A 26340-nucleotide genomic window follows, 5' to 3' on the forward strand; every position below is an offset into this window, starting at 1 on the left:
AGTTCTTGGACTAATGGGGACAGGACCGTGTCGAGGTATGCCGAGATGAGTTCGGTTGGGCAGGAGCAGGCTGAGACGATGGGTCGTCCGGGGCAGTCAGGTTTGTGGATTTTGGGCAGGAGGTAGAAACGGGCGGTTCGGGGTTGTGGGACTATGAGGTTGGAGGCGGTGGATGGGAGGTCCCCTGAGGTGATGAGGTTATGGACGGTCTGGGAGATGATGGTTTGGTGGTGGGGGGTGGGGTCATGGTCAAGGGGACGGTAGGAGGAGGTATCTGCGAGCTGGCGTTTGGCCTCAGCGGTGTAAAGGTCAGTGCGCCAAACTACTACTGCGCCTCCCTTGTCAGCTGGTTTGATGGTGAGGTTGGGGTTGGAACGGAGGGAGTGGAGGGCTGCGCGTTCCGAGGGTGAGAGGTTGGACTCCAACCTCTCACCCTCGGAACGCGCAGCCCTCCACTCCCTCCGTTCCAACCCCAACCTCACCATCAAACCAGCTGACAAGGGAGGCGCAGTAGTAGTTTGGCGCACTGACCTTTACACCGCTGAGGCCAAACGCCAGCTCGCAGATACCTCCTCCTACCGTCCCCTTGACCATGACCCCACCCCCCACCACCAAACCATCATCTCCCAGACCGTCCATAACCTCATCACCTCAGGGGACCTCCCATCCACCGCCTCCAACCTCATAGTCCCACAACCCCGAACCGCCCGTTTCTACCTCCTGCCCAAAATCCACAAACCTGACTGCCCCGGACGACCCATCGTCTCAGCCTGCTCCTGCCCAACCGAACTCATCTCGGCATACCTCGACACGGTCCTGTCCCCATTAGTCCAAGAACTCCCCACCTACGTTCATGACACCACCCACGCCCTCCACCTCCTCCAGGATTTCCGCTTCCCCGGTCCCCAACGCCTCATCTTCACCATGGACATCCAGTCCCTGTACACCTCCATCCCCCATCACGAAGGACTCAAAGCACTCCGCTTCTTCCTTTCCCGCCGTACCACCCAGTACCCTTCCACCGACACCCTCCTTCGACTGACCGAACTGGTCCTCACCCTGAACAACTTTTCTTTCCAATCCTCCCACTTTCTCCAAACAAAAGGAGTAGCCATGGGCACCCGCATGGGCCCCAGCTATGCCTGCCTCTTTGTAGGGTATGTGGAACAATCCATCTTCCGCAACTACACTGGCCCCACCCCCCATCTTTTTCTTCGCTACATTGATGACTGTATCGGCGCTACCTCGTGCTCCCACGAGGAGGTTGAACAGTTCATCCACTACACCAACACCTTCCACCCCGACCTCAAATTCACCTGGACAGTCTCGGACTCCTCCCTCCCCTTCCTAGACCTTTCTGTTTCTATCTCAGGCGACCGAATCAACACGGACATCTACTACAAACCTACCGACTCCCACAGCTACCTGGACTACACCTCCTCCCATCCTGCCCCCTGTAAAAACGCCATCCCATTCTCCCAATTCCTTCGTCTCCGCCGCATCTGCTCCCAGGAGGACCAGTTCAAAATACGTACAACACAGATGGCCTCCTTCTTCAAGGACCGCAATTTCCCCCCCGACGTGGTCGACGGTGCCCTCCACCGCATCTCCTCCACTTCCCGCTCCTCCGCCCTTGAGCCCCGCCCCTCCAACCGCCACCAGGACAGAACCCCACTGGTCCTCACCTACCACCCCACCAATCTCCATGTACAGCGCATCATCCGCCGTCACTTCCGCCACCTCCAAACAGACCCCAGCACCAAGGATATATTTCCCTCCCCTCCCCTATCAGCTTTCCGTAGAGACCACTCCCTCCGCGACTCCCTTGTCAGATCCACACCCCCCACCGACCCAACCACCACTCCCGGCACCTTCCCTTGCAACCGCAGGAGGTGCAACACTTGCGCCCACACCTCCCCCCTCACTTCTCTCCAAGGCCCCAAGGGAAACTTCCATATCCGCCACAGATTCACCTGCACCTCCACCCACATCATCTACTGCATCCGCTGCAGCCGGTGTGGCCTCCTCTATATTGGGGAGACAGGCCGCCTACTTGCGGAGCGATTCAGGGAGCACCTCTGGGCCACCCGGACGAACCAACCCAACCAACCTGTGGCACAGCATTTCAACTCCCCCTCCCACTCCACCGAGGATATGCAGGTCATTGGACTCATCCACCGCCAAACCACAACAACCCGACGGTCGGAGGAGGAGCGTCTTATCTTCCGACTGGGAACCCTCCAACCGCAGGGGATGAACTTGGACTTCACCAGTTTCTTCATCCCCCCTCCCCCCACCTTGTCTCAGCCGGATCCTTCCAGCCCGGCACCGCCTTCCTGACCTGCAGTCTTCTTCTTGACCTCTCCGCCTCCACCCTACTCCGACCTATCACCCTCACCTTGACCTCTTTCCACCTATCACATTTCCAACTCCCCTCCTCCAAGTCCCTCCTCCCTACCTTTTATCTTCTCCTGCTGAACACTCTCTGCTCATTCCTGAAGAAGGGCCTGTGCCCGAAACGTCGAATCTCCTGTTCCCTGGATGCTGCCTGACCTGCTGTGCTGTTCCAGCAATAAAGTTTCAACTTTGATCTCCAGCATCTGCAGACTCACTTTCTCCTGAAAGGGAAGGCTGGTAGGTATAGGGAATGCTATAAGAAAAAGAAGGAAGCATATGTCAGGTATAGACAGGATAGATCGAGTGAATCCTTAGAAGAGTGTAAGGAAAGTAGGAGTATACTTAAGAGGGAAATCAGGAGGGCAAAACGGGGACATGAGATAGCTTTAAGAAGGGCGGTAAAGACAACCCAGGGATCTATAGACTGGTGAGCCTGACCTTGGTGGTGGGCAAGTTGTTGGAGGGACAGGATGTACATGTATTTGGAAAGGCAATGACTGATTAGGGATAGTCAACATGGTTTTGTGTGTGGGAAATCATGTCTCACAAATTTGATTGAGTTTTTTGAAGTAACAAAGAAGATTGATGAGGGCAGAGCAGTAGATGAGATCTATATGGACTTCAGTAAGGCGTTTGACAAGGTTCCCCATGGGAGACTGATTAGCAAGGTTAGATCTCATGGAATACAGGGAGAACCAGCCATTTGGATACAGAACTGGCTCAAAGGTGGTGGTGGAGGATTGTTTTTCAGACTGGAGGCCTGTGACCAGTGGAGTGCCACAAGGATCGGTGCTGGGCCTTCTATGTTTTGTCATTTACATAAATGATTTGGATGCCACCAATGGTTATTATTAGTGCGGTTTTGGTAAAGATTTACGAGGACGTTGACAAGACTGGAGGGTTTGAGTTTCAAGAGAGGCTGGGACCTTTTTTTCCACTGGAGCACAGGAGGTTGAGGGATGACCTTATTGAGATTTATAAAATCATGAAGGGCAGAGGCAAGGTGAATAGCAAAGGGGAGATCAAAACAAGGGAGCTTTTTATAAGGTTAGAGGAGAGAGATCTACAAGGAACCTGAGGGACAACGTTTTGACAGAGGGTGGTCTGTGTGTGGAATGAACTTGCTGAGGAAGTGGTAAATGCAGGTGCAGTTTAAATGACATTTGGATGGGTGCATGGAGAGAAAGGTTTTAGAGGGGTATGGGCCAAATGCAGGAAAGTGGGACTAATTTAGTTTGGGAATCCTGATCGGCATGGGCGAGTTGGATCGAAGGGTCTGTTTCTCTGTTGTATATCTCCATGAACCAGAAGTGATCTTCTTGAAACCAGTAGAATTCTGAAAGTGGCTTGACAGGATAGGTGCAGATAAATCTTCCTTTGTGGGTTGAATCATAGAATCCCGAGAATGTGGAAGCAGGGCATTCAGCCATCTATTCACACTGGCCCTCTGAAGAGCATCCCACTCATACCCACCCCCTTACTACGTATTGCCCATGGAGAAAGTGAGGACTGCAGATGCTGGAAAGCAGAGTTGAAAAATGTGGTGCTGGAAAAACACAGCAGGCCAGGCAGCATCTGAGGAGCAGGAGAATCGACGTTTAGTCAATGTAAAATGTCACTATGACAGGAATCCTGAAGAAGGGCTTATGCCCGAAACGTCGATTCTCCTGCTCCTCGGATGCTGCCTGGCCTGCTGTGTTTTTCCAGCACCACATTTTTCAACTCTGTATTGCCCATGGCCAATCCTCCCGAGCCTACACATCCCTGGGCACTATGGTAATTTAGCACGGCCAATCCTCCCTAACCTACACCCCCTAATCTATAAATTATTTTAGTCCGCAAGGGTAAAAAGCACAAGGATGAAACAAACAGTGAGGGTAAACAGCACAAGCCCCAGTAAAAGCAGATGGAAAGTGAGTGTAAAATGTCACTATGACAGGACAGGCCCCACATTCCTTCCCCTCCGTCCCCCCCACAACCTGCCTCACCTTTCACCTCCCGGGCCCAGTACCTTCCAGGTGGCCCCATAGTTGACACAGGGGCCGCCCCACGACCAGTAGAACTCCACCACCCAGGCGGCCGACGAGTTCCCAAGCAGGCCCTTAACCCCATCCGCCTCCAGAATGCTCACCGGCTCCTGCCTGCTGTACAGCCGGCCGGTGTGGCCGTGACACAGCAGCTGCGCCAGGAAGGCGGCGGTGCCCAGTGACGGGTGTCTGCCCCGGGCCGCACGGCGCCATTTTCCTAACGGCCGCCCTCCCGCCGCTTCCCCGCTCGAGCGACTTCTCCTCCCAACCGCCTTCGCCCCCGCGTGACGTCTGCACGGGGGGATGGGCGGGGCCGGGGAGCCTCACCGTCACCAAGCAACAGCCACCTCGCGCTACAACTGCTCATTCACAAAAACAAACTCTCCTGTCTCGCTCTGCAGCTGCAGGGGGGACACTGCCACGTTTCCAGGAGCCCTGTCCACATTGTGAAAGCTCACGGCTCAATTTGAAGAGATATTCCGACATATAACAAAACATCGTCATATCAAATAGGGGAAATCTGCATTTTAAAGGGACATATACATTTTAACGGGCTATTTCTGCAAATAAAGATATTTAAATGAACAAGAGTATATTTCAAAGGGATGTGGGAATATTCAAAAGGATATCTTAATATGGAAAGTGACGCAGTCATAACTAAATGAATCGGAGAGACCCTGCCCTATTTATAATCAGAAATATCCCTTTAAGAGACATAATCAAATCTAAAGGGGTAAATATACATTATCGAGGGGCAAGATTGCACTTCGAGGAACATAACACCTTTAAAGGGCTGAGCTACATGTAAAGGGACATTTTTATGTTTGAAAAGATATATTGAAATCTAAAGAGACTTGGTCATAATTAAAATTACATGGTAATATTTGGAAAGCATGACCATATTGGAAATAGTGCAGCCGCTTTTAGAAAGGGGATTGGGCTGGGGGTGAGACGATTTAATTTTTAAGAAAATAAGCAAGTTAATACGATTTGGAATGATCTTGAAGGGGTAATGGAGCCAGTAAATGGCAAAGATAATTGCAAACTTCTTGAAAAGAAAATTATTCCACATATATGTGGATGCAGGGAAATAATTCAACAAAAGAGCCATTACAAATTTGATGGACCAAACAACCTCCTTTTGGGAGCATCAATGTTTAGGTAGAAATTCCAATTTTTGTTCTCCTCCCAAAGTTTCTGTGTTGTCAGGGTACAGTGCAGGCCAGTACAATATGTTATGCCACAGTAGGCCTTGCTACTCAATCTCATCTTGTCCTCACCCAATATTCCTATCTGCATTGTTAGCAGTCAAGTTTCCGAGGGAAATAAGGCATGATGATGTGATGCTTACATTCCAGGAACAAACAAATAAAACAGATCATGGCGCTGCCATCACTGCATGTGTCAGAATTAAATGATCAGAAAAATTTTGAACTCACACTACAGTTTGTGCACAATGCCATTATTTCTACTTATTCTTATCATTTCACTTGATATTCAGTCTATACCAAATTGAGAGCAGCCACGATTGTAGAATTTCATTGTCAATTCTACATTTTGACGTTCTTATATGTACTTAAATTAATCTTCAGATTGTTTCACAATTGAATGACATTACTAGACTGAAAATTCACAACTTCACCAAATGCCGAAACATTTTTTTAGGCTGTTTGGGCAATAGCAATGACAAATAAAATATCAAAGAAATACAAACTTATGAGGAGAAATACATATCTTGTTTAACCAAATACAATGGTAGTGTAGAGAATTTCAAAAAAGTGCAATAAATATTCACTTTGCACTCTTTATTCAACTCATTCAAGAATTTCAAATTGAGTTGAGGTAGTTCCAGAGCAAATGGCAACATTCATTTGTTAATAGACTCACCATAAATTGTGAAAGATTTTTTTTATCAAAGTCACATTGTTAATCCCAAATGGAGCAATTAAGTGCAAAGTTACTTTCAATCATTTAATAAAACATTGCGAATTTTATTTCATATGAAGACACAGTCATTTTATGATTTGGATAAGATGTTTACAAATATTAAGTAGATTTCCTGGGTATCAATATTTACAAAAGTTATACATTTATTATTTGGCAATTGACCGATTAAGTGAAATAATTTCAGAATAAATTAGCCACTTCATTATTATACATTGAGATAGTTTTATTAAAATATCATGTAAAGGAAATCTTTAATACAAAGAACAAAGCAAAGATAAATAAAATACAAAAACATCTTACAGAATTCACTTCAAATCATATCTATTGAATCACAAAAAGATGAAGCTCAATGGACTAAGTGACAGGCAATCACTGGAAATGATGGAAAAACATTGTAAAAAACGTTTCGATCTCAATTGTATCTTAAATGAATAGCTCCTCTGCCTTGGACAACAAGAACTGGAAGTTTTTTTTGTCAAGTGAAAGCTACAATAATAAAGTTTAAGAAAATCCACCACTGAGCCCAATCTTGAATTTTTTTTTTCAGGAAATCCTTTTCAGATGTCTGGCTACTCCAGCTACAATTACCATGAAGGAACGGTGAAGCTCAGTGGGGAAAGGGTCAGTAATAGCATATCTTGGCTCTCACCAAAGTATTCTCTGAAGAAGAAAAAAATGCACCTGGATGGGAACATGAATAGGAAGGATTCAGTGGGATATGGGCCAAATGCTGGCAAATGGGTCACGAGATTAATTTAGGATAGGACTGAAGGGCTTGCTTCTGTGTGCTCACAGAACGTACCATTAACATAAGAAGGGTTGGCTTGCACCATTCATGGCGGACGTGGGTAGAGGAGGATCGTACTCTGCATGAGTTTAGATCAGAATGGTGCTGGAAAAGTACAGCAGGTCAGGCAGCATCCGAGAAACAGGAACATTCCTGATGAAGGGCTTTTGCCCGAAACGTCGATTTTCCTGCTCCTCGGATGCTGCCTGACCTGCCGTGCTTTTCCAGCACCACTCTGATGTAAACTCTGGTTTCAGCATCCGCAGTCCTCACTTTTGCCTTGTCCCCTGCCTGGGTGTGCCGGAAGAAAGGATTGTACCATTCGGAGAGGGAGAATTGGAACTTTCATTGGGGGCATAGCGTAGGTGAGGAGGACAGTACCATTCGGGGGGAGGAAAGGGGAGGTTTGTACCATTCACATGGGGGTGGGGGGTTAGATTGTACCATTCACAGGGGAGCTATTATTTATTCTTATTTTGCAGAATTTCCAGGATGCAGGACATTTGCCAAGTTCACCCACCACAAATCTCCTGAAACTGGGTGCACTAAAAAAAATCCAGCAGGAACGTTATCAGTGAAAAGGTCTGGTTTTGTCATAGAGTTATAGACTTACAGAGTCACACTGCATGGAAACAGACCCTTCGGTTCAATTCATCCATGCTGACCAGATGTCCCAATCTGACCCAGTCCCAATTTTCAGCATTTGGCCCTTACCCCTCTAAATCCGAACTATTCGTCCAAACACGTTTTAAATGGTGTAATTGTACCCACCTACACAACATTCTCTGGCAACTCATTCCATACATAGAGTCATAGAGATGTACAGCTCTCTCCGTGAAAACGTTGTCTTTTAGGTCCTCTTTTGATCTTTCCTCCTCTCACCGTAAACATATGCCTTCTAGTTTTTGACTCCCCAACCTTAGAACATAGAACATAGAAGAATACAGCGCAGTACAGGCCCTTGGGCCCTCGATGTTGCGCCGATCCAAGCCCACCTAACCTACACTAGCCCACTATCCTCCATATGCCTATCCAATGCCCGCTTAAATGCCCATAATGAGGGAGAGTCCACCACTGCTACTGGCAGGGCATTCCATGAACTCACGACTCGCTGAGTAAAGAACCTACCCCTAACATCTGTCCTATACCTACCCCCCCTTAATTTATAGCTATGCCCCCTTGTAATAGCTGACTTCATACGTGGAAAAAGATTCTCACTGTCGACCCTATCTAAACCCCTAATCATCTTATACACCTCTATCAAGTCACCCCTAAACCTTCTTTTCTCCAATGAAAACAACCCCAAGTGCCTCAGCCTTTCCTCATACGATCTTTCTACCATACCAGGAAACATCCTGGTAAACCTCCTCTGCACCCGTTCCAGTGCCTCCACATCCTTCCTATAGTATGGCGACCAAAACTGCACACAATACTCCAGATGTGGCCGCACCAGAGTCTTATACAACTGCAACATGACCTCAGTACTCCGGAACTCAATTCCTCTACCAATAAAAGCCAGTACGCCATATGCCTTCTTCACCGCACTATTTACCTGGGTGGCAACTTTCAAAGATTTGTGTACATGGACACCAAGATCCCTCTGCTCCTCCACACTACCAAGTATCCGACCATTAGCCCAGTACCCCATCTTTTTATTACCCTTACCAAAGTGAATCACCTCACACTTAGCTACATTGAACTCCATTTGCCACCTTTCTGCCCAGTTCTGCAGCTTATCTATATCCCGCTGTAACCTGCCACATCCTTCCTCACTGTCTACAACTCCTCCGACTTTCGTATCATCCGCAAACTTACTCACCCAACCTTCTAACCCCTCCTCCAGGTCATTTATAAAAATGACAAACAACAATGGTCCCAAAACAGATCCTTGCGGAACACCGCTAGTGACGGCACTCCAAGATGAACCTTTGCCATCAACTACTACCCTCTGTCTTCTTCCAGCCAGCCAACTCCTGATCCAAACCTCCAACTCACCCTCAATGCCATACCTCCGTATTTTTTGCAGTAGTCTACCATGGGGAACCTTATCAAACGCCTTACTAAAATCCATATACACCACATCTACTGCTTTCCCCTCGTCCACCTCCTTAGTCACCTTCTCAAAGAATTCAATAAGGTTTGTGAGGCACGACCTGCCCTTCACAAAACCATGCTGACTATCCTTGATCACATTATTCCTATCCAGATGTTCATAAATCCTATCCCTTACAATTCTCTCTAAGATTTTTCCCACAACAGAAGTGAGACTCACCGGCCTATAGTTACTAGGGTTATCCCTACTCCCCTTCTTGAACAAGGGAACCACATTTGCTAGCCTCCAATCTTCTGGCACTACTCCTGTAGACAACGAGGACATAAAAATCAAGGCCAATGGCTCTGCAATCTCCTCCCTTGCTTCCCAGAGAATCCTAGGATAAATGCCATCAGGCCCAGGAGACTTATCTATTTTCAACCTTTCCAGAATTTCCAACACCTCTTCTCTACATACCTCAAAGCCATCCATTCTACTTAATTGTGACTCAGTACTCACATTGACAACAATGTCCTGTTCCTGATTGAATACTGACGAAAAGTATTCATTCAGTGTCTCCCCAATCTCTTCAGCCTCCACATGCAACTTCCCATTCTATCCTTGACTGGACCTATTCCTACCCTAGTCATTCTTTTATTCCTGACATACCTATAGAAAGCCTTAGGGTTTTCCCTAATCCTACCAACTAAGGACCTTTCATGACCCCTCATTGCTGCTCTTAGCTCTCTCTTCAGGTCCTTCCTGGCTACCTTATAACTCTCAATCGCCCCAATTGAACCTTCACGCCTCATCTTTACATAGGCCGCCCTCTTCCATTTAACAAGGGATTCCAATTCCTTATTAAACCACGGCTCCCTCACACGACCCTTTCCTCCCTGCCTGACGGGCACATACTTATCAAGGACACTCAATAGTTGCTCCTTGAACAAGCTCCACATATCAATTACACCCTTGCCTTGAAGCTTACTTTTCCAGGCCACACATCCTAAGTCATGCCTCACAGCATCATAATTTCCCTGCCCCCATCTATAACTCTTGCCCTGTAGTGCACACTTATCCCTCTCCATCACTAGAGTAAAGGTCACCGAATTGTGGTCACTGTCCCCAAAGTGCTCACCTACCTCTAATTCTAACACCTGGCCTGGTTCATTACCCAGAACCAAATCCAGTATGGCCTCACCTCTTGTTGGCCTATCTTCTTATTGTGTCAGGAAACCCTCCTGCACACATTGGACAAACACTGACCCATCTAACGAACTTGAGCTATAGCTTTCCCAATTAATATCAGGAAAGTTAAAGTCCCCCATAACAACCACCCTATTACTTTCACTCTTCTCTTGAATCATCCTCGCAATCCTTTCTTCTACGTTTCTAGGACTATTAGGAGGCCTGTAAAAAATTCCTAACAGGGTGAGCTCACCTTTCCTATTCCTAACCTCAGCCCAAACTACCTCAGATGGCGAGTCTTCATCCATCGTCCTTTCCACAGCTGTAATACTATCTTTGACAAGCAATGCCACACCTCCCCCTCTTTTACCCCCACCTCTGACCCTACTAAAACATTTAAACCCTGGAACCTGCAACAGCCAATCCTGTCCCTGTTCTACCCATGTCTCCGTAATAGCCACAACATCGAAGTCCCAGGTACCAACCCACGCTGCAAGTTCACCTACCTTATTTCGTATACTTCTTGCATTGAAGTATACACACTTCAAACCACTTTCCTGTTTACAGGCACCCTCCTATGAAATTGATGCCATGTTCCTAACCTCCCTACATTCCAGGTCCTGCACCCTAAAGCTACAGTCTGGGTTCCTATGCCCCTGCAGAGTTAGTTTAACCCCCCCCCCCAAGAGCACTAGCAAACCTCCCACCAAGGATACTGGTGCCCCTCAGGTTCAGGTGTTGACCATCCTGTTTATAGAGGTCCCACCTTCCCCAGAAAGAACCCCAGTTATCCAAATACCGGAATCCCTCCCTCCTGCACCATCCGTGTAGCCACGCATTTAACTGTTCTCTCTCCTTATTCTTCGACTCTCTATCACGTGGCACGGGTAACAAACCAGAGACAACAACTCTGTTCGTTCTAACTCTGAGCTTCCAACCTAGCTCCCTGAAAGCCTGCCTAACATCCTCAGCGCTCCTCCTACCTATGTCATTGGTGCCAATGTGGACCACGACTTCGGGCTGCTCCCCCTCCCCCTTAAGGACCCGGAAAACACGATCAGAGACATCACGTACCCTTGCACCTGGGAGGCAACATACCAAACGTGAGTCTCTCTCGTTCCCACAAAACCTCCTATCTATCCCCGAACTATCGAGTCCCCAATTACTATTGCTCTGCTCTTCTCCACCCTTCCCTTCTGAGTAACGGGGACAGGCTCCGTGCCAGAGGCCTGAGCCCCGTTACTTGCCCCTGGTAAGTCATCCCCCCCACAAGTATCCAAAACGGTATACTTGTTCTTGAGGGGAACGGCCGCAGGGGGTCCCTGCACTGGCTGCTTCCTCCCAGTCCCCCTCACTGTCACCCATCTGTCTGCCATCTTTGGAGTTACTACTTCCCTAAAGCTCCGATCTATGACCCCCTCTGCCTCCCGAATGATCCTAAGTTCATCCAACTCCAGCTCCAGTTCCCTAACACGGTCTTGGATGAGCTGGAGATGGGTGCACTTCCTGCAAGTGTTATCAGCAGGGACGTCCATGGCATCCCTCACCTCAAACATGTTGCAAGAGGAACATTGCACTGCCTTCACTGCCATCCCTCTGAAAGTAACCTTTTATAAAAAAAAACTGGGTCTAAAGAATACAACAAGCAAAATGCAGCACTTACCTACTTACCACAACGGGTCTTATTATTTAGGTTAGAGGAGGAGGGCGGGTGGGAGACACTACCTCTGTAGTGCCTCGGGTTCTTCTCCTGCGCGCTTTTAAAGGGAGAAAAAAAACCTACCCGGCTGCCCCTCCGGTCTTCGTCACTTCCCCCTGCTGCTCCCGCTCTTTCTGTAAAGAGAGAAAAAAACACCGCTGCCCGCTACCGGTAAGTAATTTTAAAACAAACTGTCTTACCTTAGCTGCTGCTCGCACTCAAAGTGACCGTTGGCGTCGAAGGGTGAGTATTTATACTCACTCCTTGGGGTATAAGACCTTGTGTATTCACCCGTGATTCTCTTAAGGAGTGACCTCTATAAGGTCACTCCTTAAGATCTGACCCACTAGGGTTAAAAAAGCCCCAGCTTCTCCCTATAACTCAAAACTTTCACTCCCAGCAACATTCCTGAAAATCTTCTCTGCTCCGCCATTCGATCCTGGATGATACACTCCTCATGCCCATTTTCCTGCCTTTTCCCCATAACCCTTCAATCCATCACCAAGTAAAAACCTGTCTAAGTCCTCTTGAAATTCACTCGTCCCAGCATCCACCACTTTGGGGGAGCGAATTCCACAGATTCACAACCCTGTTGGAGAAGTAGTTTCCTCAATTCTGTTTTAAATTTGCTCCCCCTTATCATTTGTGTATGAACTCTCGTTTGAAAATATCCCACAAAAGGAGCATCCACTCCATTTTGACTTTATCCATACCTTTTATCATCATGAATACCTCAATTTGATCTGCTCTCATTCTTCCAAATTCTCGACAGTATAGGCCGAAACTGATCAATCTCTCTTCATACGACAAGCCCCTCATTAGATTAGATTAGATTACTTACAGTGTGGAAACAGGCCCTTCGGCCCAACAAGTCCACACCGCCCTGCCGAAGCGCAACCCACCCATACCCCCTACATTTACCCTTTACCTAACACTACGGGCAATTTAGCATGGCCAATTCACCTGACCTGCACATCTTTGGACTGTGGGAGGAAACCGGAGCACCCGGAGGAAACCCACGCAGACACAGGGAGAACGTGTAAACTCCACACAGTCAGTCGCCTGAGGTGGGAATTGAAGGGGGTGAGGGAGGGAGGGAGGGAGGGAAGGGGGTGAGGGAGGGAGGGAGGGAGGGAAGGGGGTGAGGGAGGGAGGGAGGGAAGGGGTGAGGGAGGGAGGGAAGGGGGTGAGGGAGGGAGGGAGGGAAGGGGGTGAGGGAGGGAGGGAGGGAAGGGGGTGAGGGAGGGAGGGGGGTGAGGGAGGGAGGGAGGGAGGGGGGTGAGGGAGGGAGGGAGGGAAGGGGGTGAGGGAGGGAGGGAGGGAAGGGGGTGAGGGAGGGAGGGAGGGAAGGGTGTGAGGGAAGGAGGGAAGGGGGTGAGGGAAGGAGGAAAGGGGGTGAGGGAGGAAAGGGGGTGAGGGAGGGAGGGAGGAAAGGGGGTGAGGGAGGGAGGGAGGGGGGAGGAAAGGGGGTGAGGGAGGGAGGGAGGAAAGGGGGTGAGGGAGGGAGGGAGGAAAGGGGGTGAGGGAGGGAGGGAGGGAGGAAAGGGGGTGAGGGAGGGAGGGAGGGAGGAAAGGGGGTGAGGGAGGGAGGGAGGGAGGAAAGGGGGTGAGGGAGGGAGGGAGGGAGGGAGGAAAGGGGGTGAGGGAGGGAGGGCGGGAGGAAAGGGGGTGAGGGAGGGAGGGAGGAAAGGGGGTGAGGGAGGGAGGGAGGAAAGGGTGTGAGGGAGGAGGGAGGGCGGAAAGGGGGTGAGGGAGGGCGGAAAGGCGGTGAGGGAGGGAGGAAAGGGTGTGAGGGAGGGAGGAAAGGGTGTGAGAGAGGGAGGGAGGGAGGGAAGGGGGTGAGGGAGGGAGGGAGGGAGGGAAGGGGGTGAGGGAGGGAGGGAGGGAGGGAAGGGGGTGAGGGAGGGAGGGAGGGAGGGAAGGGGGTGAGGGAGGGAGGGAGGGAGGGAAGGGGGTGAGGGAGGGAAGGGGGTGAGGGAGGGAGGGAGGGAGGGAAGGGGGTGAGGGAGGGAGGGAGGGAAGGGGGTGAGGGAGGGAGGGAGGGAAGGGGTTGAGGGAGGGAAGGGGGTGAGGGAGGGAGGGAGGGAAGGGGGTGAGGGAGGGAGGGAAGGGGGTGAGGGAGGGAGGGAGGGAAGGGGGTGAGGGAGGGAGGGAGGGAAGGGGGTGAGGGAAGGAGGAAAGGGGGTGAGGGAGGAAAGGGGGTGAGGGAGGGAGGGAGGAAAGGGGGTGAGGGAGGGAGGGAGGGAGGAATGGGGGTGAGGGAGGGAGGGAGGAAAGGGGGTGAGGGAGGGAGGGAGGGAGGAAAGGGGGTGAGGGAGGGAGGGCGGGAGGAAAGGGGGTGAGGGAGGGAGGGAGGAAAGGGTGTGAGGGAGGAGGGAGGGCGGAAAGGGGGTGAGGGAGGGCGGAAAGGGGGTGAGGGAGGGAGGAAAGGGTGTGAGGGAGGGAGGAAAGGGTGTGAGAGAGGGAGTGAGGGAGGAAAGGGTGTGAGGGAGGGAGGGAGGGAGGAAAGGGTGTGAGGGGGTGAGGGAGGGAGGAAAGGGGGTGAGGGAGGGAGGAAAGGGGGTGAGGGAGGGAGGAATGGGGTTGAGGGAGGGAAGGGGGTGAGGGAGGGAGGGAGGGAAGGGGGTGAGGGAGGGAGGGAAGGGGGTGAGGGAGGGAGGGAGGAAAAGGGGTGAGGGAGGGAGGGAGGAAAGGGGGTGAGGGAGGGAGGAAAGGGGGTGAGGGTGGGAGGGAGGAAAGGGGGTGAGGGAGGGAGGGAGGAAAGGGGGTGAGGGAGGGAGGAAGGAGGGGGAGGAAAGGGGATGAGGGAGGGTGGAAAGGGGGTGAGGGAGGGAGGGAGGAGGGGGGAGGAAAGGGGGTGAGGGAGGGAGGAAAGGGGGTGAGGGAGGGAGGAAAGGGGGTGTGGGAGGAAGGGAGTGAGGGAGGGAGGAAAGGGGGTGAGGGAGGGAGGGAGGAAAGGGGGTGAGGGAGGGAGGGAGGAAAGGGGGTGAGGGAGGGAGGAGGGGGGAGGAAAGGGGTGAGGGAGCGAGGGAGGAAAGTGGGTGAGGGAGCGAGGGAGGAAAGGGGGTGAGGGAGGGAGGGAGGAAAGGGGGTGAGGGAGGGAGGGAGGAAAGGGGGTGAGGGAGGGAGGGAGGAAAGGGTGTGAGGGAGGGAGGGAGGGAAGGGGGTGAGGGAGGGAGGGAGGAAAGGGGGTGAGGGAGGGAGGGAGGAAAGGGGGTGAGGGAGGGAGGGAGGAGGGGGAGGAAAGGGGATGAGGGAGGGAGGGAAGGGGGTGAGGGAGGGAGGGAAGGGGTGAGGGAGGGAGTGAGGGAGGGAGGGAAGGGGGTGAGGGAGGGAGGGAGGGAGGGAAGGGGGTGAGGGAGGGAGGGAAGGGGATGAGGGAGGGAGGGAGGGAAGGGGGTGAGGGAGGGAGGGAAGGGGGTGAGGGAGGGAGGGAGGGAAGGGGGTGAGGGAGGGAGGGAAGGGGGTGAGGGAGGGAGGGAGGGAAGGGGGTGAGGGAGGGAGGGAGGGAGGGAGGGAGGGAAGGGGGTGAGGGAGGGAGGGAGGGAGGGAAGGGGGTGAGGGAGGGAGGGCGGGAAGGGGGTGAGGGAGGGAAGGGGGTGAGGGAGGGAGGGAGGGAAGGGGGTGAGGGAGGGAGGGAGGGAAGGGGGTGAGGGAGGGAGGGAGGGAGGGAGGGAGGGAAGGGGGTGAGGGAGGGAGGGAGGGAGGGAAGGGGGTGAGGGAGGGAGGGCGGGAAGGGGGTGAGGGAGGGAAGGGGGTGAGGGAGGGAGGGAGGGAAGGGGGTGAGGGAGGGAGGGAGGGAAGGGGGTGAGGGAGGGAGGGAGGGAAGGGGGTGAGGGAAGGAGGAAAGGGGGTGAGGGAGGAAAGGGGGTGAGGGAGGGAGGGAGGAAAGGGGGTGAGGGAGGGAGGGAGGGAGGAAAGGGGGTGAGGGAGGGAGGGAGGGGGGAGGAAAGGGGGTGAGGGAGGGAGGGAGGAAAGGGGGTGAGGGAGGGAGGGAGGAAAGGGGGTGAGGGAGGGAGGGAGGGAGGAAAGGGGGTGAGGGAGGGAGGGAGGGAGGAAAGGGGGTGAGGGAGGGAGGGAGGGAGGAAAGGGGGTGAGGGAGGGAGGGAGGAAAGGGGGTGAGGGAGGGAGGGAGGAAAGGGTGTGAGGGAGGAGGGAGGGCGGAAAGGGGGTGAGGGAGGGCGGAAAGGGGGTGAGGGAGGGAGGAAAGTGTGTGAGGAAGGGAGGAAAGGGTGTGAGAGAGGGAGGGAGGGAGGAAAGGGTGTGAGGGAGGGAGGGAGGGAGGAAAGGGTGTGAGGGGCTGAGGGAGGGAGGAAAGGGGGTGAGGGAGGGAAGGGGGTGAGGGAGGGAGGGAGGGAGGGTAGGGGGTGAGGGAGGGAGGGAAGGGGGTGAGGGAGGGAGGGAGGAAAAGGGGTGAGGGAGGGAGGGAGGAAAGGGGGTGAGGGAGGGAGGAAAGGGGGTGAGGGTGGGAGGGAGGAAAGGGGGTGAGGGAGGGAGGGAGGAAAGGGGGTGAGGGAGGGAGGGAGGAGGGGGAGGAAAGGGGATGAGGGAGGGAGGAAAGGGGGTGAGGGAGGGAGGGAGGAGGGGGGAGGAAAGGGGGTGAGGGAGGGAGGAGGGGGGAGGAGAGGGGTGAGGGAGCGAGGGAGGAAAGGGGGTGAGGGAGCGAGGGAGGAAAGGGGGTGAGGGAGCGAGGGAGGAAAGGGGGTGAGGGAGGGAGGGAGGGAAGGGAGGGAGGGAGGGTAGGGGGTGAGGGAGGGAAGGGGGTGAGGGAGGGAGGGAGGGAGGGAAGGGGGTGAGGGAGGTAGGGAGGGAAGGGGGTGAGGGACGGAGGGAGGGAGGGAGGGAAGGGGGTGAGGGAGGGAGGGAGGGAGGGAGGGAAGGGGGTGAGGGAGGGAGGGAAGGGGGTGAGGGAGGGAGGGAGGGAAGGGGGTGAGGGAGGGAGGGAGGGAGGGAGGGAGGGAAGGGGGTGAGGGAGGGAGGGAGGGAGGGAAGGGGGTGAGGGAGGGAGGGCGGGAAGGGGGTGAGGGAGGGAAGGGGGTGAGGGAGGGAGGGAGGGAAGGGGGTGAGGGAGGGAGGGAGGGAAGGGGGTGAGGGAGGGAGGGAGGGAGGGAGGGAAGGGGGTGAGGGAGGGAGGGAGGGAGGGAGGGAAGGGGGTGAGGGAGGGAGGGCGGGAAGGGGGTGAGGGAGGGAAGGGGGTGAGGGAGGGAGGGAGGGAAGGGGGTGAGGGAGGGAGGGAGGGAAGGGGGTGAGGGAGGGAGGGAGGGAAGGGGGTGAGGGAAGGAGGAAAGGGGGTGAGGGAGGAAAGGGGGTGAGGGAGGGAGGGAGGAAAGGGGGTGAGGGAGGGAGGGAGGGAGGAAAGGGGGTGAGGGAGGGAGGGAGGGGGGAGGAAAGGGGGTGAGGGAGGGAGGGAGGAAAGGGGGTGAGGGAGGGAGGGAGGAAAGGGGGTGAGGGAGGGAGGGAGGGAGGAAAGGGGGTGAGGGAGGGAGGGAGGGAGGAAAGGGGGTGAGGGAGGGAGGGAGGGAGGAAAGGGGGTGAGGGAGGGAGGGAGGAAAGGGGGTGAGGGAGGGAGGGAGGAAAGGGTGTGAGGGAGGAGGGAGGGCGGAAAGGGGGTGAGGGAGGGCGGAAAGGGGGTGAGGGAGGGAGGAAAGTGTGTGAGGAAGGGAGGAAAGGGTGTGAGAGAGGGAGGGAGGGAGGAAAGGGTGTGAGGGAGGGAGGGAGGGAGGAAAGGGTGTGAGGGGCTGCGGGAGGGAGGAAAGGGGGTGAGGGAGGGAAGGGGGTGAGGGAGGGAGGGAGGGAGGGTAGGGGGTGAGGGAGGGAGGGAAGGGGGTGAGGGAGGGAGGGAGGAAAAGGGGTGAGGGAGGGAGGGAGGAAAGGGGGTGAGGGAGGGAGGAAAGGGGGTGAGGGTGGGAGGGAGGAAAGGGGGTGAGGGAGGGAGGGAGGAAAGGGGGTGAGGGAGGGAGGGAGGAGGGGGAGGAAAGGGGATGAGGGAGGGAGGAAAGGGGGTGAGGGAGGGAGGGAGGAGGGGGGAGGAAAGGGGGTGAGGGAGGGAGGAGGGGGGAGGAGAGGGGTGAGGGAGCGAGGGAGGAAAGGGGGTGAGGGAGCGAGGGAGGAAAGGGGGTGAGGGAGCGAGGGAGGAAAGGGGGTGAGGGAGGGAGGGAGGGAAGGGAGGGAGGGAGGGAGGGTAGGGGGTGAGGGAGGGAAGGGGGTGAGGGAGGGAGGGAGGGAGGGAAGGGGGTGAGGGAGGTAGGGAGGGAAGGGGGTGAGGGACGGAGGGAGGGAGGGAGGGAAGGGGGTGAGGGAGGGAGGGAGGGAGGGAGGGAAGGGGGTGAGGGAGGGAGGGAGGGAAGGGGGTGAGGGAGGGAGGGAGGAAAGGGGGTGTGGGAGGGAGGAGGGGGGAGGAAAGGGGATGAGGGAGGGAGGGAGGAAAGGGGGTGTGGGAGGGAGGAGGGGGGAGGAAAGGGGGTGAGGGAGGGAGGGAGGAAAGGGTGTGAGGGAGGAAAGGGGGTGAGGGAGGGAGGAAAGGGGGTGTGGGAGGGAGGAGGGGGGAGGAAAGGGGGTGAGGGAGGGAGGGAGGAAAGGGTGTGAGGGAGGAAAGGGGGTGAGGGAGGGAGGAAAGGGGGTGAGGGAGGGAGGAAAGGGGGTGAGGGAGGGAGGAGGGGGGAGGAAAGGGGGTGAGGGAGGAGGGGGGAGGAAAGGGGGTGAGGGAGGAGGGGGGAGGAAAGGGGGTGAGGGAAGGAGGGAGGAAAGGGGGTGAGGGAGGGAGGGAGGAAAGGGGGTGAGGGAGGAGGAGGGAGGAAAGGGGGTGAGGGAGGAGGAGGGGAGAGGAAAGGGGGTGAGGGAGGAGGGGAGAGGAAAGGGGGTGAGGGAGGAGGGGAGAGGAAAGGGGATGAGGGAGGAGGGGAGAGGAAAGGGGGTGAGGGAGGAGGGGAGAGGAAAGGGGATGAGGGAGGGAGGGAGGAAAGGGGGTGAGGGAGGAGGGGTGAGGAAAGGGGGTGAGGGAGGGAGGGAGGAAAGGGGGTGAGGGAGGGAGGGGGGTGAGGGAGGGAGGGAGGGGGGTGAGGGAGGTAGGGACGGGTGTGAGGGAGGGAGGGGGGGAGGGAGGGGTGGATGGAGGGGGGAGGGAGGGAGGGAGGGGAGTGAGGGAGGGAGGGAGGGGGGTGAGGGAGGGAGGGAGGGAGGGGGGTGAGGGAGGGAGGGAGGTGGAGGGAGGGAGGGAGGGGGGGTGAGGGAGGGAGGGAGGGGGTGAGGGAGGGAGGGAGGGAGGGAGGTGGAGGGAGGGAGGGAGGGGGGGTGAGGGAGCGAGGGAGGGAGGGAGGGGGTGAGGGAGGGAGGGAGGGGGGTGAGGGAGGGAGGGAGGGAGGAAAGGGGGTGAGGGAGGGAGGGGGTAGGGAGGGGGAGGGGGAGGTGGGGAGGGAGGGGGAGGGGGAGGGGGAGGTGGGGAGGGAGGGGGAGATGGAGGGAGGGGGAGGGGGAGGTGGGGAGGGAGGGGGAGGGGGGGAGGGGGAGGGCGAGGGGAGGGGGGAGGGGGAGGGGGAGGGGGAGGGCGAGGGGAGGGGGAGGGGGGAGGGGGGAGGGCGAGGGGAGGGGGAGGGGGGAGGGGGGAGGGCGAAGGGAGGGGCGAGGGGAGGGGGGAGGGGGAGGGGGGGAGGGGGAGGGGGAGGGAAGGGGATGGGGGGGAGGAAAGGGGATGGGGGAGGAAAGAGGATGGGAGAGGAGGAGGAAAGGGGATGGGGGGGAGGAAAGGGGATGGGGGGAGGAAAGAGGATGGGAGAGGAGGAGGAAAGGGGATGGGGGGAGGAGGAAAGGGGATGGTGGGGAGGAGGAAAGGGGATGGTGGGGAGGAGGATACGGGATGGTGGGGAGGAGGATGGGGAGGAGGATGGGGGAGAAGGATGGGTGAGGAGGAAAGGGGATGGTGGGGAGGAGGAAAGGGGATGGTGGGGAGGAGGAAAGGGGATGGGGAAGAGAGAATGGGGGGAGAGAGAATGGGGGGAAGGAGGAATGGGGGGGAGTGAGAGAATGGAGGGAAGGAGGAATGGGGGGGAGTGAGAGAATGGGGGGAAGGAGGAATGGGGGGAGTGAGAGAATGGGGGGAGGGGTGGAGTGTGAGAATGGGGGAGGGGGGAGAGAGAGAATGGGGGAATGAGATAGAATGGGGGGGTAGTGAGAGAGAATTGGGGGAGTGAGAGAATGGGGGGTAGTGAGAGAGAATTGGGGGAGTGAGAGAATGGGGGGTAGTGAGAGAGAATTGGGGGAGTGAGAGAATGGGGGGAGTGGGAGAGAATGGGGGGGAGTGAGAGAATGGGGGGAGGGGGGAGAGAGAGAATGGGGGAGCGGGGAGAGAGAGAATGGGGGGAATGAGATAGAATGGGGGGCAGTGAGAGAGAATTGGGGGAGTGAGAGAATGGGGGGGTAGTGAGAGAGAATTGGGGGAGTGAGAGAATGGGGGGGAGTGAGAGAGAATGGGGGGGAGTGAGAGAATGGGGGGAGGGGGGAGAGAGAGAATGGGGGAGGGGGGAGAGAGAGAATGGGGGGAATGAGATAGAATGGGGAGTGGGGAGTGAGAGAATGGGGGGTAGTGAGAGAGAATTGGGGGAGTGAGAGAATGGGGGGGTAGTGAGAGAGAATTGGGGGAGTGAGAGAATGGGGGGGAGTGAGAGAGAATGGGGGAGTGAGAGAGAATGGGGGGTAGTGAGAGAGAATTGGGGGAGTGAGAGAATGGGGGGGAGTGAGAGAGAATGGGGGGAGTGAGAGAGAATGGGGGGGAGTGAGAGAGAATGGGGGAGTGAGAGAATGGAGTGAGAGAATGGGGGGGGGAGTGAGAGAGAATGGGGGGGAGTGAGAGAGAATGGGGGGGAGTGAGAGAGAATGGGGGGAGTGAGCAAATTGGGGGGGGAGTGAGAGAGAATTGGGGGAGTGAGAGAATTGGGGTGGGAGTGAGAGAGAATGGGGGGGAGTGAGAGAGAATGGGGGGAGTGAGAGAGAATGGGGGGGAGTGAGAGAGAATGGGGGGGAGTGAGAGAATGGGTGGGAGTGAGAGAATGGGGGAGTGAGAGAGAATGGGATGGGGAGTGAGAGAGAATGGGGGGACTGAGAGAGAATGGGGGAGAGTGAGAGAGAATGGGGGAGAGGTGAGAGAGAATGGGGGAGAGTGAGAGAGAATGGGGGAGAGTGTGAGAGAGAATGGGGGAGAGTGTGAGAGAATGGGGGAGAGTGTGAGAGAATGGGGGTGGAGTGCGAGAGAATGGGGGTGGAGTGCGAGAGAATGGGGAGGAGTGCGAGAGAATGGGGGAGTGAGAGAATGGGGGCGGGGAAGGAGGAATGGGGGAAGGAGGAATGGGGAAGGAGGAATGGGGAGAGTGAGAGAGAATGGGGAGCAGTGCGAGAGAATGGGGGGAGTGAGAGAATGGGGGCGGGGAAGGAGGAATGGGGAAGGAGGAATGGGGGGAGTGAGAGAGAATGGGGGAGAGTGAGAGAGAATGGGGAGAGTGAGAGAATGGAGAGAGTGAGAGAATGGGGTGAGTGAGAGAATGGGGGGAGGGGTGGAGTGTGAGAATGGGGAGGGGGGAGAGAGAGAATGGGGGGAATGAGATAGAATGGGGGGGTAGTGAGAGAGAATTGGGGGAGTGAGAGAATGGGGAGTGAGAGAGAATGGGTGGGAGTGAGAGAGAATGGGTGGGAGTGAGAGAGAATGGGGGGGAGTGAGAGAGAATGGGGGGGGAGTGAGAGAGAATTGGGGGAGTGAGAGAATGGGGGGGAGTGAGACAATGGGGGGGAGTGAGAGAGAATGGGAGGGAGAGTGAGAGATAATGGGAGGGGCAGTGAGAGGGAATGGGAGGGGGAGTGAGAGAGAATGGGAGGGATTGAGAGAGAATGTGGGGGAGTGTGCGAATTGGGGGAGTGAGAGAGAATTGGGGGGGAGTGAGAGAATGGGGGGAGTGAGAGAATGGGGGGAGTGAGAGAATGGGGGGAGTGCGAGAATGGGGGGGAGTGCGAGAATGGGGGGGGAGTGAGAGAATGGGGGGGAGTGAGAGAATGGGGGGGAGTGAGAGAATGGGGGGGGAGTGAGAGAATGGGTGGGAGTGAGAGAATGGGGGGTGTGAGAGAGAATGGGGGGGAGTGAGAGAGAATGGGGGGGAGTGAGAGAATGGGATGGGGAGTGAGAGAGAAGGGGGGGAGTGAGAGAGAATGGGGGGAGTGAGAGAGAATGGGATGGGGAGTGAGAGAGAATGGGGAGTGAGAGAGAATGGGGGGAGTGAGAGAGAATGCGGGAGAGTGTGAGAGAATGGGAGAGAGTGAGAGAGAATGGGGGAGAGTGAGAGAGAATGGGGGAGAGTGAGAGAGAATGGGAGAGTGAGAGAGAATGGGGGGTGTGAGAGAGAATGGGGGAGTGAGAGAGAATGGGATGGGGAGTGAGAGAGAAGGGGGGGAGTGTGAGAGAATGGGGGGAGTGAGAGAGAATGGGATGGGGAGTGAGAGAGAAGGGGGGAGTGAGAGTGAATGGGGAGGAGTGCGAGTGAATGGGGGGAGTGAGAGAATGGGGGCGGGGAAGGAGGAATGGGGGAAGGAGGAATGGGGGAAGTGAGAGAGAATGGGGGGGAGTGAGAGAGAATGGGGGAGTGAGAGAGAATGGGGGGGAGGTGAGAGAGAATGGGTGGGAGTGAGAGAATGGGTGGGAGTGAGTGAATGGGGGGAGTGAGTGAGATGGGTTGGGGAGTGTGTGAGAGAATGGGGGGAGTGAGAGTGAATGGGGAGAGGTGAGAGAGAATGGGGGAGAGTGAGAGAGAATGGGGGAGAGTGAGAGAGAATGGCGGAGAGTGAGAGAGAATGGGGGAGAGTGTGAGAGAGAATGGGGGAGAGTGTGAGAGAATGGAGGAGAGTGTGAGAGAATGGGGGTGGAGTGCGAGAGAATGGGGGTGGAGTGCGAGAGAATGGGGGTGGAGTGCGAGAGAATGGGGGGAGTGAGAGAATGGGGGCGGGGAAGGAGGAATGGGGGAAGGAGGAATGGGGGAAGGAGGAATGGGGGGAGTGAGAGAGAATGGGGAGCAGTGCGAGAGAATGGGGGGAGTGAGAGAATGGGGGCGGGGAAGGAGGAATGGGGGAAGGAGGAATGGGGGAAGTGAGAGAGAATGGGGGGGAGTGAGAGAGAATGGGGGAGTGAGAGAGAATGGGGGGGAGTGAGAGAGAATGGGTGGGAGTGAGAGAATGGGTGGGAGTGAGAGAATGGGGGGAGTGAGAGAGAATGGGATGGGGAGTGTGAGAGAGAATGGGGGGAGTGAGAGAGAATGGGGGAGAGTGAGAGAGAATGGGGGAGAGTGAGAGAGAATGGGGGAGAGTGAGAGAGAATGGGGGAGAGTGAGAGAGAATGGGGGAGAGTGTGAGAGAGAATGGGGGAGAGTGTGAGAGAATGGGGGAGAGTGTGAGAGAATGGGGGTGGAGTGCGAGAGAATGGGGGTGGAGTGCAAGAGAATGGGGGTGGAGTGCGAGAGAATGGGGGGAGTGAGAGAATGGGGGCGGGGAAGGAGGAATGGGGGAAGGAGGAATGGGGGAAGGAGGAATGGGGGGAGTGAGAGAGAATGGGGAGCAGTGCGAGAGAATGGGGGGAGTGAGAGAATGGGGGCGGGGAAGGAGGAATGGGGGAAGGAGGAATGGGGGGATTGAGAGAGAATGGGGAGAGTGAGAGAGAATGGGGAGAGTGAGAGAATGGAGAGAGTGAGAGAATGGGGTGAGTGAGAGAATGGGGGGAGGGGTGGAGTGTGAGAATGGGGGAGGGGGGAGAGAGAGAATGGGGGGAATGAGATAGAATGGGGGGGGTAGTGAGAGAGAATTGGGGGAGTGAGAGAATGGGGAGTGAGAGAGAATGGGTGGGAGTGAGAGAGAATGGGTGGGAGTGAGAGAGAATGGGGGGGAGTGAGAGAGATTGGGGGAGTGAGAGAGAATGGGGGGGAGTGAGAGAGAATGGGAGGGGGAGTGAGAGAATGGGGGGGAGTGAGACAATGGGGGGTAGTGAGAGAGACTGGGAGGGAGAGTGAGAGATAATGGGGGGGAGTGAGAGAGAATGGGGGTGGTGTGCGAGAGAATGGGGGGAGTGAAAGAATGGGGGCAGGAAAGGAGGAATGGGGGGAAGGAGGAATGGGGGAGTGAGAGAGAATGGGGGGAGTGAGAGAGAATGGGATGGTGTGTGAAAGAGAATGGGGGGAGTGAGAGAGAATGGGGAGAGTGAGAGAGAATGGGGGGAGTGAGAGAGAATGGGGGGGAGTGAGAGAGAATGGGGGGGAGTGAGAGAGAATGGGGGGGAGTGAGAGAGAATGGGGGGGAGTGAGAGAGAATGGGCGGGAGTGAGAGAGAATGGGGGGGAGTGAGACAGAATGAGGGGGAGTGCGAGGGAATGGGGGTGGTGTGCGAGAGAATGGGGGCAGGGAAGGAGGAATGGGGGGAAGGAGGAATGGGGGAGTGAGAGAGAATGGGGGGAGTGAGAGAATGGGGGGAGTGAGAGAATGGGGGGAGAGAGAGAGAGAATGGGGGGAGAGAGAGAGAATGGGGGGGAGTGAGAGAATGGGGGGGGAGTGAGAGAATGGGGGGGAGTGAGAGAGAATGGGGGGGAGTGAGAGCGAATGGGGGGGAGTGAGAGAGAATGGGGGGGAGTGGGAGAGAATGGGGGTGGAGTGCGAGAGAATGGGGGGGCTGAGAAAATGGGGGGAGTGAGAGAATGGGGGCGGGGAAGGAGGAATGGGAGAAGGAGGAATGGGGGGAGTGAGAGAGAATAGGGGGGGAGTGAGAGAGAATAGGGGGGGAGTGAGAGAGAATGGGGGTGAGTGAGAGAGAATGGGGGTGAGTGAGAGAGAATGGGGGGGAGTGAGAGAGAATGGGGGGAGTGAGAGAGAATGGGGGGAGTGAGAGAGAATGGGGGGAGTGAGAGAATGGGGGAGTGAGAGAGAATGGGGGGGAGTGAGAGAGAATGGGAGGGGGAGTGAGAGAGAATGGGAGGGGGAGTGAGAGAGAATGGGGGGAGTGAGAGAGAATGGGGGGAGTGAGAGAGAATGGGGGGAGTGAGAGAGAATGGGGGAGTGAGAGAGAATGGGGGGAGTGAGAGAATGGGGGGAGTGAGAGAGAATGGGGGGGTGTGAGAGAGAATGGGGGGAGTGCGAGGGAATGGGGGTGGTGTGCAAGAGAATGGCGGAGTGCGAGAGAATGGGTGGAGTGAGAAAATGGGGAGGGTTAAAGAATGGAGGCGTGAAGGAGGAATGGGGGGAAGGAGGAATGGGGGAGTGAGAGAGAATGGGGGGAGAGAGAGAGAATGGGGGGAGAGAGAGAGAATGGGGAGAGTGAGAGAATGGGGGGGGGGTGAGAGAATGGGGGGAGTGAGAGAGAATGGGGGAGTGAGAGAGAATGGGGGGAGTGAGAGAGAATGGGAGGGGGAGTGAGAAAGAATGGGGGGAGTGAGAGAGAATGGGGGATTGAGAGAGAATGGGGGAGTGAGAGAGAATGGGGGAGTGAGAGAGAATGGGGGAGTGAGAGAGAATGGGATGGGGAGTGAGAGAGAATGGGATGGGGAGTGAGAGAGAATGGGATGGGGAGTGAGAGAATGGGATGGGGAGTGAGAGAGAATGGGATGGGGAGTGAGAGAGAATGGGATGGGGAGTGAGAGAGAATGGGGGGGAGTGAGAGAGAATGGGGGGAGTGAGAGAGAATGCGAGGGGGAGTGAGAAAGAATGGGGGGAGTGAGAGAGAATGGGGGAGAGTGAGAGAGAATGGGGGAGAGTGAGAGAGAATGGGAGAGAGTGAGAGAGAATGGGGGAAGGGAAGGAGGAATGGGGGGAAGGAGGAATGGGGGGAGTGAGAGAGAATGGGGGAGAGTGAGAGAGAATGGGGGAGAGTGAGAGAGAATGGGGGAGAGTGAGAGACAATGGGGGAGAGTGAGAGAGAATGGGGGATAGTGAGAGAGAATGGGGGAAGGGAAGGAGGAATGGGGGGAAGGAGGAATGGGGGGAGTGAGAGAGAATGGGGGAGTGAGAGAGAATGGGGAGAGTGAGAGAATGGGGAGAGTGAGAGAGAATGGGGGGAGTGAGAGAATGTGGGGGAGTGAGAGAATGGGGGAGTGAGAGAATGGGGGGAGTGAGAGAATGGGGGGAGTGAGAGAATGGGGGGAGTGAGAGAATGTGGGGGAGTGAGAGAATGGGGGAGTGAGAGAATGGGGGAGTGAGAGAATGGGGGTGAGTGAGAGAGAATGGGGGGGAGTGAGAGAGAATGGGGAAGTGAGAGA

At 55.8% G+C, this 26340-nt stretch overlaps 1 protein-coding gene and 1 long non-coding RNA gene across 4 annotated transcripts in view; both read right to left on the reverse strand.

Moving 5' to 3' along the window:
- LOC148144627 (uncharacterized) overlaps positions 1 to 4783 on the reverse strand; it is a 165820-nt gene extending 161037 nt beyond the window's left edge. Inside the window, exon 1 of one of the 2 annotated variants that reach the window (XR_015751547.1) lies at positions 4386 to 4748. This is a non-coding gene — a long non-coding RNA (uncharacterized LOC148144627). Of the gene's footprint in view, positions 1 to 4385 lie in introns of both variants that reach the window. The other variant, XR_015751548.1, reaches the window with a different exon arrangement.
- LOC122543561 (uncharacterized) overlaps positions 1 to 26340 on the reverse strand; it is a 696117-nt gene that overhangs the window by 231591 nt on the left and 438186 nt on the right. The gene's annotated exons all lie outside the window — the stretch shown is intronic.

Source organism: Chiloscyllium plagiosum, unplaced genomic scaffold, assembly GCF_037043375.1.
Source record: "Chiloscyllium plagiosum isolate Xiang-an unplaced genomic scaffold, Cpla_swu_hap1 HiC_scaffold_27, whole genome shotgun sequence".
Lineage (NCBI taxonomy): Eukaryota > Metazoa > Chordata > Chondrichthyes > Orectolobiformes > Hemiscylliidae > Chiloscyllium > Chiloscyllium plagiosum.